The sequence below is a fragment of the Parasteatoda tepidariorum genome, chromosome 1 (genome assembly GCF_982258835.1).
Source record: "Parasteatoda tepidariorum strain Cologne lab strain chromosome 1, Ptep-v5.0, whole genome shotgun sequence".
Classification (NCBI taxonomy): domain Eukaryota; kingdom Metazoa; phylum Arthropoda; class Arachnida; order Araneae; family Theridiidae; genus Parasteatoda; species Parasteatoda tepidariorum.
Window position 1 is genome coordinate 95006319 of NC_141755.1, and position 19719 is coordinate 95026037.

General features: G+C 30.1%; 1 protein-coding gene and 1 non-coding gene across 2 annotated transcripts in view; one reads left to right on the top strand and one right to left on the bottom strand.

The window, feature by feature from the left end:
• LOC107451674 (uncharacterized) overlaps window positions 1–19719 on the bottom strand; it is a 291208-nt gene that overhangs the window by 237404 nt on the left and 34085 nt on the right. The window lies entirely within an intron of this gene.
• Window positions 963–1070, top strand: LOC122270328 (U6 spliceosomal RNA). The gene has a single exon (XR_006225734.1). It is a non-coding gene; the product is annotated as a U6 spliceosomal RNA (small nuclear RNA).

The following is a 19719-nucleotide window of genomic DNA, read 5'->3' on the forward strand; positions in this document are numbered from 1 at the left end:
GCAATTAATGGTGTCGTGAGAGTTGCAGAGTTTCTTAATTCCTGTAATGAGAGAATTTTTGCAGTAATTGAAGATCTGGTTAAATTTCCGTTGGAGAACTAGAGTTACGCGTTGCGGAATCGAATCAGTTGCGTGTGCTTTCGGAGGATTAAATGAGTGATTTAGTTAAAGGCGCTAAACTTGTATCTGTAGTTCATTTCAGTTTTAAGTGTTTCATTTGGTTTTAAAGCTTTAGCGAACGCACATTTGTTCAGTTAATTTAATTTTTTTGTTTTAGTTATTTTAAATGGCACGTTTTTAAAAATAACGCATTCTTCGAAAATTAGCCTTGGTACAGTATCGTTTGATGAGTACGCAAAAATGTACTCAAATTCTCCATATAAGACTTCAAAAAAATCACGAAGATTTACCAATGCTGCGGATGAATTGAAAGCAAATATTAAAGACAAAATTAAGAAACCTTGACTTGATACTAAGTAATTTTCCTTTATTTTTAACTGAAGCGATTTTTAAAAAATATTTATTTTATTAACTATTTTACAAGAGTGTATAATTTTACTATTTAAAAATGACCTAACTTATTTCCAAAATTTCACCGGATTTTCGGGATGCAGAAAATCCTCAGTGGTCATGTCGGCATGTAAAAGATCCCTGGAGTGCCTTATTGGCATTTCCGGCAAAATTAAGTGCACTTCATTCCTAGTGCACTTCAGCATCCAAATAGTCTCGGTGCTGCCATCTAATGTGGCAGAAACTAGACGTCCAAATTAACATGACCAACGGTATCTCACCCATTGTGGTGGTCCTGAAAGAGTGGATACCACCTCTGGAGAACGCACTAGGTCTGCTCATCGGCAGGACCGATTGTCCAGCTCATTGGAAATAAAAAAAAATTTAAAAAAAATTTTCAAAATTTTTTGGAAACAGAGATTATAGTTTTTTGAATGATATTTTTTGTGGAAGTACTTGCTTCGGCCAGTGCATACACTGAAATTGGTACGATACGGCAAAGCTTAACATGGCTCCTACATGAGGATGACACCCAAAATCGTGAAGCGTTCCACAATTTTTTTTTTACGCTAGGGGTTCCACGTTCAGCTTATCGCCCAACTGGAGATCCTGCAGAGACCAAGGTCAAGAAAACTGGCATGAGCACAGTAGGCCATGGCCTTTCAAGTGTTCACTTTATTTTTTTGCGGGGAATTTGTTTAACTGTAAGAACTCAGCTAGTCAGACGTGTATGCTATTATTCATGTTAAAATTGATTCGATTTTGTTCATAAAAGTTTTTTTTTAGGAAATTGCATTGACTAAGGATACGATAAAAGGTATACTGTTGAAAGGATAAAAAATCTATGATCTTAAGGATATTACGATGTTACATTAAAAGGGATGTCATATTGAATTAGAAAAATATTTATACAAATATTAAGAATTTAAGGATATAATGTTATACTGTTGAAAGGATACAAAAACTATGCTATTAAGAATATTACACTACAAACGTTACACTAAAATGAATATCATATTGACTTAAAAAAAATTTTTATACAGATATTATGAGATTAAGGATATCAAATTATGCTGTTGAATGGATATAAAACTATGCCTTGAAGGATATTACAATACAATGTTGCATTAAAACCAACCCCATTTTGCATTAAAAAATTTTCATATAAATATCTGTGCTTGGTGAAAGAGCTACGAAAAGTACCATCATAAGAAATTACCTAGTTTCTAACTACTCAAATATAGCTTATGTTACCCACAGCAGCTATTAAAGCACAGCATAAAGTTCATTAGCGTCATAAATCCAAAACCCTCTTTAAAACGGTACCAGATTAGATCTTTTCTTAGATCAATAATCAAACCTTTAATAAAAGGGTAATGATCTGTAAATACATCGATGTGTAAGTGGGATTACATACATAGAACGGTGCATTTAATAACCAGGTAAGGTAATAGAAGCCTCGTTATGGCTAAGGGAAGACATTACGAACTGAAAATTGATAAGGACCTCGATTAAATCGACCACGGAACGTAATTAAGGGTTAAGTATCGCTCTATCTCCAGAATTGGACATGAAGAGGACCGATCCATAATCGAGGACTGTTCTTTTGTCCGCAGTTCAGTTAAGTGGAGTTGGAATCGCTTCTGCTCAAAGGAGTTGGGACACATCTCACCAACCTCCATTGTCATCAATCACGTGATATTGGATTGGGAGGGAAAGCTCTAAAGAAGATTTGAATCATGTTCTTTCTTTCACTTGTGGCGACATTTGATGGATTAATTTAGAATCAAGTGCGCCATATGATTAGATTTTCATCGTTTGAAGAATTGGGAAATCATTCGATTAAATAATTATATGATCACAATCGCATTAGAGTTTATGCTTAGCTTTTCTGAATTTTTCATTTCTAGATAGCTAGATTTCTAGCTTATATTATCAGATAGCTTGTGCTTCTGGGCTAAGTTTTTTTTTTTTAAATTTGACTAAATTATGCGAAGTTTTATGACATTAAGGGGGACCTAGACTTGTAATAGATAGTTTAATTTATTTGGAACAAACTAGTTTATTTACGCTATTTAAAAAAAAATTGGAAATACCTTAAATGAAAATAAAATAAGTTGTAGCAGAAGTTGTATTTAGTGCTCTTGAGAACAAACAAAATTTGTTCACAATTGTTGGTCGATTTAAATAAATATCTATAATTATAGAGTGAATGAGAGTAATGCGTTCTATGAAAGCGTGATTTGATGCATTTTTTTAATAAAAACAAATTCGAATGCATCGTGCTTCGCTGTATTATTTCAAACTCCTTATATTTTTGTAAATTATTGTTCAAAAAATTACAAGAGAAGTTAAATAAAAAAACAAATTATCTTAAAATTTCTTTAATTTGCTTCAAAATATAAAAATTAAAGTATCATTATGTCAGTAAAGTATCATAGAATGAAGGCAGTTAAAATATTATTGTGAAACATTTACGTACTCACTGTACAGATTAAACTGTACTCACTTACTGAGCATTTTTTACTCAGAACAAGAGCCCAAAAGTTTTTTTTTTATATAAAACCTTCAATAAAATATGTTTTAGCAATACTAATGCAAAATTTTGAAGTTATACTTTCAACAACTTTAAAATATTCTTAGCATTACTTATTTTTAAAAAAAACGAAAAAACTATATATATACGCATATGAAACGCCAAACGTTCCTTTCAGATGAAACTCACAATATAATATTTACTATTTTTTTTACTAAAACAGGCGATGCAAAATTTAAAAGTTTTAATCAAAATAATAATAAAATACCGATATCATTAGTTAATCTGAATGAACCAGTTTGAAATATCAATATGAATGCAAGAACAATATTAAAATATAATAGCTTAGATATTTACAACTATAATCTAATCTCATTCAGTAATTCTTAAGCATTAAATTCGCTTATTTACGAAAACTCATTTAATAAATTAACGAAAGCAGACTCCTTAATAAGGTATTTAGTTAATGAAAGCTCATTTATAGAAGTCTTCTATTCGGATTATAAGATCCCTACTGGAATATCGCCGAGAGAATTTGAATATGCAGGATTATGTATTTCAGAAAAATAATCATTTGTGTACGCTTTGGGAAATAATATTCCCTGCAAACAGAACAGGAAAGCTCAGACTTTATATATCCGTAATCTCATCTATTCTAGACGATTGTTCTGTTTAAAATATTATCGTCTGTTCTTTTCTTAAGTTTTCGTTCTTAAAACAAGTATTAAAATCGTTTGGTGTACGGTGTTATCAGTTGCCGGATTCCAAAATTGTAATCACAGATAAGGGATTTTTAAGTCCCACTGCATTATTCATGAATTCTCCAAGACAAGCGGGCACAGTTTGTTGCGCGGATGAAGTGAGCTCGAAGTTATCTCGCAAAGAGCAATTACTAATATTTTTTTGGTTTTATAAGTAAATGATATTCTCGGTGGCAATAGAAGTGATTAAATTTATTCATGTATTTCATTTGCATTTTATTATCGTTTTTAGAGGGAGTAGCGTTATTAATCATGTGTTATTCAATCGAAAAACGATTTTGTAGAGCGAAAAGGAGTACAATAAAAAGGATCTCGGAAGGATCCCACTTTTCGATTATTGTGTTTAAAATAAATGTACGTTTCATCTGCAAGAGAATATTTGTTATTTATTTATTTACTGTAGTATTTAAAATTGCTCTGTTGCTAAAGGAAATCATCAGAAAGGAAAAAAAAATAAATTGAACTCTTCTTTTGTATTTTGTAAATAATCATTTATAAAAGACTTTCTTCAACTGCAAAATTTTTTTTTCCATTTATTTCTTTATTATACAGTGAATTTTATCACAACCGTTCTTAATATATAGTTTGAGATTTAGGGTTAAAAGGGAGGTCAGAAAAGTATGCAACATTAGAAGCCGTAAATTAATATTTAAGCGTAGAAAAGTAAAAACTCTAACAAGATCGAATAAATCTATCTTCTGAAGAAGGTGGAATTGTGAAATTTTTTTAAAATTACTTTAGGAAACAAAGTGGAGATGAAGTGAGATGGTTAGATTCACCTATATGTTTCAAGAGGTAATGAAACCGATTTATAATGTTTTCTACCCGCCTTCTTTATAGTTATTTTTCAGATTCAGAATTTTTTTTCCGTTATTAGTTATAATAATTTGTGCCCCTTTATTAGTTTTCTTTAAACTTTTTCTTATTATTTGTTTTACGTCCTGGTACGGCTTCATACCTTTTGATTTACCGTAAATTGAGTTAGCAAATTCATTAAAAGAAAAATTACTTATATATATAGTATGATTTGAAATGTGATTTTCACTATTTACCATACTTCTTCCATGGTTTAATAGATGATTTCAATTTTATTTCATTAGGTTCTTGTTAAGTTTCCACTAGTTAAGTTTATGGAAACATGTATCAAATTCAAATGTGTCTGTAAAAGAAACATGTGTTTTTATATACCTATTAAATTACAGATTTGGCGAAGTCCTCACCATAATTCACGAAATTGTTAGCGTAGATTTACTTGTGATAACCTAAAATAGGAAACCTAAAATAAATAATTCATAAAAACGTGCGGTGAGAATAATCTTCGATTTTATTTTACAACCGTCGTCGAGCAGCTGACCTAATTTTGGGTTCCATCTCCATAGCCTTGAAATTTTGAACCCAATCCAGAAGACAAGAGAACTCTTAGATCAAGTATTGGGAGAAGTTCATCTTTGCAGAGGACTTTTTTTGATATACCTTACCCGTATTTACGTTACATAGAGAGGAAAACCACGAAACCCCCACGATTAGCATGATAGCAAGGGATATTTGACCATGATCCATCTACCACTGAAGATATTTTACGTCACTGTGGTCGGCGCGAGCCGGGTGCAGAATTTATATCGACCAGCCATCGCTGGGATTCGAACTTGGTTCACCTCATTAGGAGGTGAACGCTCTATCTCAGTGGTTACTAGCTGGTTGCCAGCGAAGCCTTTTTTTGTGGCCCGCAAACTAAAATATATTAGTTGTCATTTTTCGCGGGCAATTTTTGAAAAAAAATCTATATGGGTTTATAATACTTTTCTTTAGTTAAAAAAATCTAATTTTTTCGTTTCTGTGAAATTTAACATACCAATAGGACAAAAAATTTTTTTTCTCTGGCTTTGCATCCAAGAAATTTTTTTTTCGAATACAAAAATAATCGTGTATGTTGCTTAATAATCTACTTCTAATTTTAATTTGTAATTCAATACGTTTGTTTTGTACAACAAATATCTGTCAGTAATATTTAATGTTCCTTCAAACGTAAAAGAGTCCTATATAAAATTTTGATAAAGTTGCAGCCCGCCATTTGACTGGTGTTTTTAATTGCGGCGCCCGGCCTTATATAGGTTGGAAACCCCTGCTCTATCTCCTGTACCACCACGGCTCAATAATCTTTGATTGATTAATTAGATAGGCAAGTTAACAATCTGCTCTCATTATAAAATCTCTATCAAATCCTATGGAAAACTCTTTCATTTTGATGTTGAGAGCGTACCGGTGGTTAGAGAGAGTTTTAAAATAGACAGTTAGGTCCATTGTGTATAAATGTATATACACCAGAATTGTGGGTTTGTATATAAACACATACATATAAAACATTCTGCTTTATTTAAATAGATAGATTTTTACTGTATTTTGTGTTAGAAATAATTGCAATAGTGAAAATGATATGCCGAGAGTTTAAATTTAAGTTAAAGTGAAAATGGAACTTAATCTTAACTCAAATCTTGAATTTTTATCGAAAACTTATAATAATACATGAACCAGAAACTGAATATATGGAAGAAAAAAGAAGTGCTTATGATTGTCAAAACAATTTTGACGGAAGAATGAATTGTAATCAGCGGTATTTGTTAAACGATCCATCTTTCGTCTTTTCTGCAAAGTTGGAGCTTCAGTTATGCAATCCGTTGCTTTAAATTAAACAAAGATATTAAACTTTTACCAAAAAAAGTTATTTCAAATCTTAATTAAGATGTTACGTGAGTATTTTTTGAGAATAACGGGACAAATATATTAAATGATAATTATGTTTGCAACTGCTAGATAAAAGTTTTATGAAATTATGCTTTTAAAGTAAGGAAAATTACGTTATTTAGATGTTCAGAATATACTTTTGGAGTTCTTACTTGGTTTTCTGTTTTTAATAAAGGAATAAAAGATTTTAATTCTTAATTAAATAAAAATGTTTAGTTTGAAACCATAAACATGAGAAATAAAAAAATTGTTTAAAAGTGAAAAAAGTTTAAAGCAAAAATGCTTGCAATGTGAAAGAGGCAAAATTCCTTAATATATATTTAGTATTAAAAATAAAAACTAAATTGTTTAACATTTTATTTGCTTTAATCGTCATGTTGCATCTATTAAATAAAATATATACGCTAAATAAAAAAAAAACTTATTTGTTAAAATTGAAAGAAAAAAAAGAGTTTCAAAAGCAAATTTGAAAGATAAGTAGTTATTTAATTTGAGTTCAAATAAAAGAACTGGCACTTGTCTCAAATTCATACAAAACTATACATTATCTCAATCAATTTCTAAATAAAACCTCGTTTTTTTTATTCCTATTTATAAATGGTAGTGTGTAATTTAATGAAACCTAATGAAAACTATTTTATTTGATTTAATCAAATTTAAAAAATGCAGTTTGATTCTACTATTATAAAAATAGTATTTAATTTAAAGAATTTTTTTAAAGCTATGCTATTTTTTAAACAGTCTAGAAATTTTTACAGGTTCAATTTTAATAAATATATGTCGTTATAGGGTAAACCAACCAGTGAAAAACACTACCCAGTGAAGGAACATTTCATATATATCGATCAAAAATAAGAATTTGAAATTTTTTTTTGGATTGTTTGGTAACAATAGCTTACTGCCAAACAATCGGAAGTCATCTAGCAATGTTTTGGATTACCTGGTCTAATAGACTTCTCTGGAAAAATTCTTGAATTTGTTATTATCTCTGCAACATCTTGTTTCCCTGAAAAAATTATAAGGCGAGTGTTTGTATTTATATGTTTGAAGTGGTATTAATTGCATGTAATAGTTTTATTTTTCTCACTGTGAAAAAGAGAATTCAAAATATAGTTATTGAAGTTACGTTTTGTACTTTTTTAAGCATCATAGCATAATAAAGTACTGAGATAAGGGGGTGTTTATTCACTGGATCACCAAACGATGAAAAACCAGTGAAGGAACAAGTGTTCCTTTACTGTTTTTTTTTCTAAGTTAATGAAAATAAAAAATGAACTTTAATTTTCTTGTACCTTTAGTGATGTTCCGCATCAAAAGTATGTTAAAAATACGAAAAACAACTTCTAACCAGTGAGGGAACAGGCATGTTCCTTTACTGGGCATAGATTTCACAGTGAATGAACAGTATGTGTTAATATGCTAACAATTTAATTTTCAATTCGTGATTACAAAAAAAAGTTAACATTTTCCAAGTATTATATGTTATAATTTCAAGAATAGGCTTGCTTTTAAATATTTGCATGGCTAATAAATTCATAAAGAGCATTAAAAAATAACCAAAATTAAGTGTTCCTTTACTGGGTGTTCATTCACTGGTAAGAGCTGTTCCTTCACTTGGTCTTCTTACTACTTGTTATTTGAACCTCCAAAACTTTAAAACAATATTATGTAAGTTCTCTAAATTTTTTTTACATAATTTGCAATTAGTAACAAATATGTTGACACTGTCATTTAACTAAAATTACGAATTTAGAAATTAATATGATTTTTTAAAAGGCAAGCGAAGCTTAAGTGTTCCTTCACTGGTTAGTTTACCCTAATGATTTTTTTACATAAAATTTGTATTATAAATTTCAGTGTTCATAAAAATTGCATGTTATTCAGTTGTATTGTATGCTTGTTCTTTTAGATTTGATCTTTTATCCAACGGTAAATGTTTACTGCAATGACAATAAACATGTATTGTGTTTATTATTTTATTTGTTACAGATTTAAACTACACTGGTTATCATAAATTAAGGAAAAATCACAAAAATAGCGATAACTCTTTCAAAAGTAAGCCAAACCGTGCAAAATTTGCATATGTTGTCCACTAAGAGTAGCTGAGTAAAATTGCAATATGCAAATTAGTGGCGCTGCACTCGGCTTACGTCATCTGCCTGGAGCATAAAAGTCCAAGTTTGAGAGAAAGCACACAAATTTTACTGTGATTGCGACATTGAAAATCTGAGATAGCCAATTCGTAATAATGACCTCTAGGCATCATTTGCCTGAAGAACTACGATGGAGAGCCATCGGGAGACTAGAGGCAGGGCAGAGTCAATCAGAAGTGGCCAGATGGCTAAATGTGAGTCCATCTGTGGTTCATAGACTTTGGAGGCAATTTCAAACCACAGATTCGGCATCTAGGAGGTTCAGTCAAGGACGGCCAACTGTTACGACCAGTGCCGATGACCGATATTTGACATTAAGTGCACGCAGGAATAGAACCGCTACTCCGACACATCTTAGATCCTCTCTTGCTGCAGCCACCGGAAGGTTGGTGTCAACGTCAACTGTGCGCAGAAGGCTCCACGAAGGTGGTCTGTATGCGAGACGACCAGCCATTTGCGTGCCGCTCACATCACGCCATAGGAGAGACCGTTTGCAGTGGGCCCGACAACATGTCCACTGGACGTCAGATCAATGGAGGCCTGTTCTCTTTACGGATGAGTCCAGGTTTAGTCTAGAAAGTGACAGTAGACGTTATTTGATATGGAGAGAACCTGGGACCCGTTATCATCCATCAAACATCCGTGAAAGAGATGCATACGGAAGAGGCAGTGTCTGTGTTTGGGGAGGCATATCCTTAGGAGGGCGCACATACCTCCATGTCTTTCCAAGGGGAACCGTGAATGCTCAGGTTTATCGAGACAACATCCTTGATGCTTATGTGCGCCCATATGCCGGGGCAATTGGTGATTGCTTCCTGTTACAGGACGATAATGCAAGACCACACAGAGCTCGCATTGTTGATGATTATCTTCAACAGGAAACAATTACTCGCATGGAGTGGCCAGCTCGATCCCCGGACTTGAATCCTATCGAGCACGTTTGGGATGCTCTAGGGAGGCGTGTATCTGCCATCAATCCGCCCCCTCAGACCCTTGCCACGCTTGCAACTGCTTTACAAGAGCAATGGCTCTCACTTCCTATTGAACTGATAGACCGCATAATTGAAAGCATCACACATCGCTGTTTGTGCTGTATTGCTTCTAGAGGCAATCATATTCCATATTAAAGGTACTTTTTCTATTGCAAACCGATACTTCCAATTTGTTTATTTTATACATGTGCTAATTTCTATACTACTATTAATGTCTGATAATTTCTTTTTATGTTGTTTAATACCTTACTATGTGTTGTATATTGTGGGTAAGTTTCATAAAATTCCATGTGTAATTTCTTGAGTTATCGCGATTTTTGTGAATTTTCCTTAATTTATGATAACTAGTGTATTTCTTTTTATAAGTTTATATGTTTTAAATTTTAAATTCTTTGAAATTTTATTAACAATTACCATTATGCAGACAATAAGTAAGTTAAAATGGAATGTATAGTTTTTAGTAATTTGAATGACTGTCTAGTTTTTTGCAGAAAATTAAAAGTTATTTCCTCTTTATATCAAATTGCAGTAATATACCTAAATGGCAAGAGAGATTAAAACGAATTTTCAATGAAACGAAGGAGAATGAAGAGCTGTTAGGGAAGAGTAACTGACAGCAGCCTGTCTATCCAATTAACTATAAAGTTAATGGTCTGGAACATTTCTTTACTTTTACGGGTTTGAAGCCGTTTACAGCTGTAAGGTTTAAGAAATCATGAATACAAAACTAAATAGTTTTCTAACTATTTATATCTAGCATGGTTTCAAAACCATAAAGATGAAATGTAACTGGACATTGTAGTATGGCTGAGTTAGAATTTTCCTAAGGTAATGAACATTGGAGTTAGGTTGTAGTTAAGTTGCGTTTTATCAAGTAGAATGTGATTTAATTGGTTTATCTAATGATGCCGTCTATGGTAAGAGATGGAAAATACCGTCCATCTAATCAATCTGCATGGAGTATCTCTGTCTTTCTGCCATCTAAGCGTGAATGACGTTTTCTAATAGTCCGGGGTCATCGATTGAGGACATGGCACTGGAAATTCCTCGTGCGTTGAAGAAAATATTGTGACGTCAACGCTGGGAAACGAACCCCAACATAGATTGGCAGATTAGCTCTCTCTGCTAAATCATGTACCCTACTGTGCAAGGAACTAAGTGACTTCATAAGGTGTTCACCACACATATTGTGCTAGAAAATTTTTAGCCCCCCGACGATTTAAAATAAAAATCTAAATTCGTAATACTTATCACATGGCTTAGATCCCGATTTTCACTGACTGTGGGCTTAGTTGAAGCGGATGAAATTTTGGTTGTCTAACCTTAATATGTGAGAACAGTCAATAAACGATTTTCTTCACAATTAACGGTTTGATAACTATTTTTGAAGTGATATTTCTTATGCGACTTCCAACAAGGTTGCGTTAAACGTTTAACGCTACATTTTTATTGGCCGGGAAATCACGTGGTAGGATCCAGTTCTCCCTCATTCATTTCCATATTGTTTTGGTTCTCACTAGCATAAAAATAATAAAAGTCATAAAAGTATTGTTTTTCTATAAATATTTTTTTAGTTTGATTTGATACGCATATAATTTAATAGGATAGCATTTTTTATTTTCAAATTTAGTGGATACCAATAGTAAAAAATGAGTGAAAACAATCCCACGGACAATGCGACGGATTTAAGGTTATGTCCAGGTACGTCTCTTGTGAATATCAATTGATTGTTAGGTTTTCTCTTTTCTAATTGCCATTTATATTTCACCAAATGCAGCCATGAGGGATATTAAATTATTTATTGCAACATCTTTATTGCCACTATCCACTGCAGGTTCACAAGCTCTGGCAGACGTTACTGGTGAAGAAATTGATTATTGTGAGCGGCCTGTGATCCTCGCAGGAGATTTAAATGTGAATTTCTCGTTACCTGAAGCTGAAACATTATTAACCTTCCTTAAAGACAAATTTGGATTGGAAATGATAAATGGTAGGAATGATCCAACAACCAAAGGGGTAACTACCATTGATGCAGTTTTTGCAAGAAATATTGAAAAAATAGAACTCAAACATTTCGTATCTTACTTTAGTTATCATAATCCCATTGTAAATGCTATAGATTTGAATATTTCTCCACTCGAAAATGATAATTAAAAGATGCGATCAATTGTGAATTGTAAGCATTGTTAATAAAGGTTGTCCTAAAGAAACAGTATCATTTCACTAAAAATCAATTTCCACCCCTTCCTATTTTCATTTCCACATTACAAAGTTTCACTTCTTCCTCGCGGAGGACTCCACGCACTATTTTTTTATTTATCGTTATTTGGCTGTTTTAATTGAATATGATAAAATAACAACTAAATAAGTTTTTATTTAATCATTTTTCCAATGAAAATAAAATATGATATAATTAAAAATTCTTCGGATATTTTTATTTTCTTTTGAGCAAAAAGTATATTCAAAACAAATTTTTCACTATCATCTAATCACTTATGTAATAATAATAGTTAACCGGTAATGTTATAGATTGATACGTGAGGAAATATTTAAAATAAATCATGATTTATGGAACTATATATTGTAGTAAAACAGTTTAGGAAGCATTTTACTGAAAAATGAAAAATGCATTTCTGATTTTAAGTTGGAATTATGCCTCATTATTATGTAATTATCACAAGTTTTTGGACGGATGAATTAATATTTAAAGAATTTAAAAAAATTAAAATGTAATGACAAGATCTGAAAGAAAAAATATAATCCTATCTGTTATGAGTGGGAATAAAAGGAGATACTTGATCAATATTTTTTCTTCTTTTTTTCTACATTAGGATAATACTATCGAAGTTTTCCTTGAAAAACTAGAGAAAAAAGTTTAAGATCAAAGGATATATATTTATTTTAGAGATTTTTTTTCCGGCGTGTCTTGACGTGTATACAAATCACCTGATGTATTAAAAGTGATGTATCATGCAAGGTCTAGGCTTTGTTCTGGTTTTACTTTCGGTAAATAACTTTGGGAATTCCCTCTCGAAAGGGATTTTCTTTTCTTTGGAGGGATAAATATGTTTAGAAAATGCAGAGTGCTTAAGCAGATGTTGTGTTACAAAATACTGTTTTTTTTCGCGTAAAAAACTGTTTACGTAATTTAGGATTAATGTTTATAAAAAAAGGTGATAGTTTAGAATATGAATATTGTGGTACATAGCCAAAAAGTGAAAATAAACTGGGACGTTCGAAACTGCTTTTTATAAAACCTATTTCTCGAGCTTTTTTCTGCTCTTTATACGCATTTATCGGAGATGGAACAACAAATTAATTTCTTGAAGATATCAAAGAATATTTTAGCTACTTTTAGAAGAAAACACGCATTTATTTATGGTATATTTTCTAAATTCAAATTCAAAACCATTTTTTTTCTATAAAATTCTAAAAAGCAAACGTGTGTAAATGTTTTTAATTACATAAGAATTCGTTTTATTTCTCCTTTTTTCGTTGTTTAAAAACCTCAAATTTCCCCTAAAGCATAATATATTAGGAAATAGTTCAATCCAATGTCTAATATAATTATGTAAATGTTTTCAATTACATAAGAATTTGTTTTATTTCTACTTTTTTATTGTTTAAAAACCTCAAATTTCCCCTAAAGCATAATATAATAGGAAATAGTTCAATCCAATGTCCAATTTTAATTGTGTAAATGTTTTCAATTACATAATAATTCGTTTTATTTCTCCTTTTTTCATTGTTTAAAAACCTCAAACTTCCCCTAAAGCATAATATAATAGGAAATAATTCAAACCAGTATCTAATTTAATTGAAATAACTTCATATATTTATTTGCAAATATAAATGTTTTTTTTATTCAAGGGTCTTATCCTAGTAACGTTAACATCACTCAACATTAAAGTAATTAATGTCTTTTGTGTCAGGTTTTTCATTGTTGATTTAAAGCAAATTTTGCCGAAATTAGTTTTGGTAATGCTAAACTAAACTCAGTGGCGCGACAGCCCAAAGAGGGCCAAGGCCTACTGTGCCCATCTCAGTTTTCTTGACCTTGGGCTATGGGGTGCAGGAGCAGGTGTTCCGGTTTGGTGGTCAACCGAACGCGAAACTCCCAGTGTTTAGTTCCCAAGCATGCTTGGTACTCATTCATCGACCCACTGAAGGGATGAAAGACTGAGTCAACCTTGCCCGGCCCGAGGATCGAACCCAGGTCCTGCGGCATGGGAGCGCCAAGCGCTACCACTCAGCCACCGGGCGTCGTTGGTAATGCTAGTTTTGGTAAATATATAAAATAGTACTTAGCAGAAAAAGTTTTAGCATTATGAATATACATGTTTATTGTGGCAGTTTCACAAAACTAATAATTTGAATTTATTTTCTTATGATATCCATCAAAGTTTTTAACATTCCTATATGGTTTTCCTTAAAAATGTAAACATATTTTTATTTTTGCTTTATTTCTTGAAAGACTATTAAAGAAAGACGACATAAATCGAGAAAAGACGGCCGAAATCCACAACCAAAATGATAGAAATAAATTTTAATTGCTTTTCGAAAAAAAAATTTTTTTTTTTGCTGATAAAACAGAAATTCTTATTACTTTAGAAGGAATGAAATAAAAAAAAATCAATACATAATACTTTGAAGTTTCAAGTTTAGATACATAGCTTTGAAATGAAAACTTTCGCTTTTCAAATTATTGGTTCTTTAATATTCTCTTAACATAAATGGAATTGTGCGGCATACTCGAAGCTATGAAATCTCTGATACTAGAGATATTTTTTAAAATAAAAACAGGGAAATACCAAAAAAGTTTCGTAATTATTTGGATAACTAATCGAAAAACTAGCTACAAAAAGTTTCGAATATGCTTTTAGTTTGTTTTGCTTCAAAATGCGGTGAAAATATGAACCATATATTTGGAATAAATATTTCCAATGGAATATTTTATTTTTACAGAGTAATAAAATATTATAGATCAAGTACTTTAAATTATGTATGGATTTATGTCCTGGTGTGAGTTCTTGCATTCAGTAGAATGTAAGATTAGTACAAATAAATTTCCGGTTTTTGAATGATTATACTTTCGAAAGTATTACACATATTGCAATATAATTTAATAATTGTACTTAGAGAAGACAAAAAATAAATTTTTCAAAAAGCTTCGTTTCCATTATTTTTACTGATTTTGTTTATTTTCAAAGAACATATATGTAATAATATTAAATCAGAAATTATGCTTAAAATTAATTTAATTTGATATTCTATTTTAAAAGGGTAATAACATCTACCTCCATAACAAATTAGTAAAACAGTAAAAGTAGAATATTATAGATTCATAGAGTCAAATAAAAATAGGTTATCATTGATTCATAATAACAGATTATCACAAAATAATTTAAAGCAGATTCTCATGAATTTATAGAGATTCACAAGAAAAAATTTACGTATAGAGAAAAAATTAAGATTTGAACAATGACAAACGCATAGGAAAAGAACAAATTAGTAATAAATAATAAACTTGTACGTTTATCAGTCTCTTCACACATGATAAATTATTATGAATTCATACGAATTATAGATTAATTATTGTGCAAGTAGCTATTATGTAAGCTATTACCCATGTAGAGGAATTATTATTTAATTTTGTGAAAACATCATAGCATAGAATTATATAAAAAATAAAATGATATAAATGCATATGGAAGTAGATTGTTTTAAGATTCTTAAATGCAATGAATATTATAGATTAATAAATTTACTCAGAACTTCATAGATCCAGATATTTGCTTCAAACTATATTGTTATGAACTCATTTAACCGTATGAAGAAAGAATTCTATAAACGAAGTCATTAATGAAATACAATAAAGCATTTATTAATGCTGTATCACTTTTAAAAGTATAATTAATAAACATAGGCAGACATCTCAGATTTTTAGTCTTGTATGAAGTTGTATCATTGTTTTAAACTCACTAAATCGTATGAGAAACGAATTTTATAAATGAGGTCTTCCATGCAATATAATAAAGCATTTCTGTAACGCCTTTTAAAGTGTATTTATTAGACATTGAAAGACATCTCGGATTTTTAGTCTTGTATGAAGTTGTATCATTGTTTTAAACTCATTAAATCGTATGAGAAACGAATTTTATAAATGAGGTCTTCCATGCAATATAATAAAGCATTTCTGTAACGCCTTTTAAAGTGTATTTATTAGACATTGAAAGACATCTCGGATTTTTAGTCTTGTATGAAGTTGTATCATTGTTTTAAACTCATTAAATCGTATGAGAAACGAATTTTATAAATGAGGTCTTCCATGCAATATAATAAAGCATTTCTGTAATGCCTTTTAAAGTGTATTTATTAGACATTGAAAGACATCTCAGATTTTTAGTCTTGTATGAAGTTGTATCATTGTTTTAAACTCATTAAATCGTATGAGAAACGAATTTTATAAATGAGGTCTTCCATGCAATATAATAAAGCATTTCTGTAACGCCTTTTAAAGTGTATTTATTAGACATTGACAGACATCTCAGATTTTTAGTCTTGTATAAAGTTGCATCGTTTTAAATTCATTGAATCGTATGGAAACAGATTTTGACAGGTGACGTCTTTTATTCAATATAATAAAAAGTTTGTGGAGACTATAACACTTTTAACAGCACATTTAATAAATATTTTTAGACATCAGATAATCGTCATAGATTCATACATTTTTATGAATTATAATGTTATAAATGCAAAAAATCGTAGGAAAAAATAATATCATAAATGAAGCGTTTCATTTAATAAAAGATTTAATAAAAAACATTCGAGTTAAAAATATTTAACAGTGAATTTAATAAATATTTTTAGATATCAGATAATCGTCATAGATTTATACATTTTTATGAATTATAATGTTATAAATACTAAAAATCGTAGGAAAAAATAATATCATAAATGCAGCTTTTCATTTAATAAAAGATTTAACAAAAAACATTCAAGTTAAAAATATTTAACAGTGAATTTAATAAATATTTTTTATCAGATAATCGTCATAGATTTATACATTTTTATGAATTATAATGTTATAAATACTAAAAATCGTAGGAAAAAATAATATCATAAATGAAGCTTTTCATTTAATTAAAGATTTAATAAAAAAACATTAAAGTTAAAAGGATTTAACAGTACATTTAATAAATATTTTTAGATATCAGATAATCGTCATAGATTCATCCATTTTGTGAATTATAATGTTATAAATGCTAAAAATCGTTGGAAAAAATAATATCATAAATGAAGCTTCTCATTTAATTAAAGATTTAATAAAAACATTAAAGTTAAAAAAATTTAACAGTACATTTAATAAATATTTTCAGATATCAGATAATCGGCATAGATTCATACATTTGTATGAATTACAATGTTAATAATGCTAAAAATCGTACGAAAAAGTAATATCATAAATGAAGCTTTTCATTTAATAAAAGATAAGAAAAAAATATAAAACAATTAAATAAAAGCATAAAAAATAAATAAAAAAATAACGAAAAAAAAGATTAAACGTTAGTTAATGCTATAACACCTTTAAATGTATTTATTATGGACAGAGATATCATAATTTCATATCTTTATATGAAATCCTTTTTTAATTTTATAGCCGTCATTAAAAAAATTCATATAAAAAAAGATTATAATAAATAAGACTTCCCACTCATTTTAATAAAATTTAGTGTCCTCTTTAAAAGTTCATTCAATTGGATAATATTTAAATTAACAATTTTTCAAATAATGAATTTAAATAAGCTGCGTTTAATATTATATTACGTTTAAGAATACGCAAATTTTAAAACCTCTATGGCTGAACATTCGATTAGGAGATTTTATGTTTACATACATTAAAAGTCAAGTTAAATAATGCATTCCATTGAGTCTAAAGGATCTTAGAAAAGAATTTAATTACGATTAATAAAATTAACTTTTAAAATTACTGAAACTGAAGAAATAATCTGGCTAAATAATAAATAAATATAAAATCTAATTCGTATTTACGGTAAAACAAAGAAATTAAACTAATTGAAGCGCATTGTTCTGACGAATTTAGTTCCCTTTTGGTCAATCGACTTGAAAAATACAAACAAGAGAGGAAGTAGCTTTGGATTTGCAATTTTAGAAAATTATTCCCGTTTGAACTTACGCGTTCTGCTAATGAGGTAAAGTACTTATTAAGCTGCATACACTCACGCCTAATTAAATTGGCTCTTGAGAATTTGCTCACCCTTTTTTTTTATCCAAGACAGCTACGCTGATTAGAACAATGTATTCATTGTTTTGGCGTAGAAAGCGTGGGTTCCGAGAAAGGTGTTGAAATTCAAATTAGTGACCTTTAATTCGGAGAAAGTATAGGAATCGATTGAGACAGACGGAAAACAGCAGGATTTACGAACGAAGAATGCTGTGAACGGTTTTGCAAATTTTACTTCAAGAAATGTCGCACTTTATCGAGAGACTGGTATTGAATTTACAGTATTAATGGTATAATCTAAATATAATAGAATTATTTATTAATTAATATTTTTTCCGTTTTTTGATTATAGGAATGCCACTAACATACAAGAATTATTTATGCACCAAGAAAAAAAAATATGGTCAAAAATACGAGAATGTGGTAAAATTTACCGTGTTTCTGGATGATGTGAACGCAAAAATTCGCTAACTTATATGGAAGCGCTTTGGTAGTGATTTCGGCAAAATTAGCAATGAGATATAGTTTGATAAAATTTGGTAAATATAGTAAAACTTGGTAACTTTATTTTAATGATTTAAAGCATGGTATAAAAACCATTTATTCAGTATAATATTTTTTTTTGTGTTTTTTTACTAAATGTAGGATAATAATAACTATAATTTTGAAATCAGAATTTCAGGTAAACCATTACCATATGTACGTTAAAATTACCAAAAGGAAGGTTTAAATACCGCATATTTTGATTTTTATTTCTAGAATTTTAGGTTTTTTATCATACAGAAAGGAAGTTTTACCATAATTTCTTTCTCCGTGTGCAATTTATAAATTAATATTTTATTATAAGTTCGTAGAGTCAAATAAAATTAAATTATTGCAGATCCATATCAAAAGGTTTATTTATTCATGCAAAATATATTATTATAGATAGGGGAGAGGGGGGCACATGAGAACAAATTCTTTTATTTCTTCATTTTTCAAAAAATATCATCAATTTCTCACAGTAAAGAAGTCCATATGCTTAAACAGTCTTTTCGTTGTCTTATGGAATTTCTTGAGATTTTTCAATAAAATATTTCTTTACTTAATGATATTTTAGAAAAATGACTTCAATTGTTCACATGTGCCTCTATAGGGGGGCACATGTGAACATACCAGGGGCACTTATGAACAAGATTAAAAACACAAAGCAATCATCGTATTTAAAAGAAAAAAATATTTAATATAACAGATATAGAAACACATTATACTGAAGGGGTTGTAGCTTAATACGTGAATTTATTGGGTTTATTTGTTTATGTGAGTTTATTGGGTTAATTTCGTCAATTGGGTTTTTCGCAATTTCATGTTCCTCAGGAGTTGTAGTGGGCCTTTTTCTTTCTTCTCTGATACTCTTTCATGCTTTTTTTTCATTTTTTCTATCTTTTCATTTTTAGCTTTAGTAATTCTATCTTTCTCAGGTGTATCAGTTAATACATCTATAACAATGGGCTCGCCCATATTTTCATGGTTTCTCGCCCAGGAACAATGTTTTCAAGGGGCACATTAGGACCCATAATCCTCATAGAGCAATCCCTGACGTCTGTAAGCTACTTGAACAGAGTTGCAGACCAGTTTCACCCATTCATGGAAACTGTTTTTCCTGCTGGGGATGGTGTTTACCAACAGGATAATGCACCATGTCATAAGGGTCGAATCGTCATGGATTGGTTCGAGGAACATTCCAGTGACTTTTAAGTCATGTCTTGGCCTCCAAATTCACCTGACCTTAATCCAATAA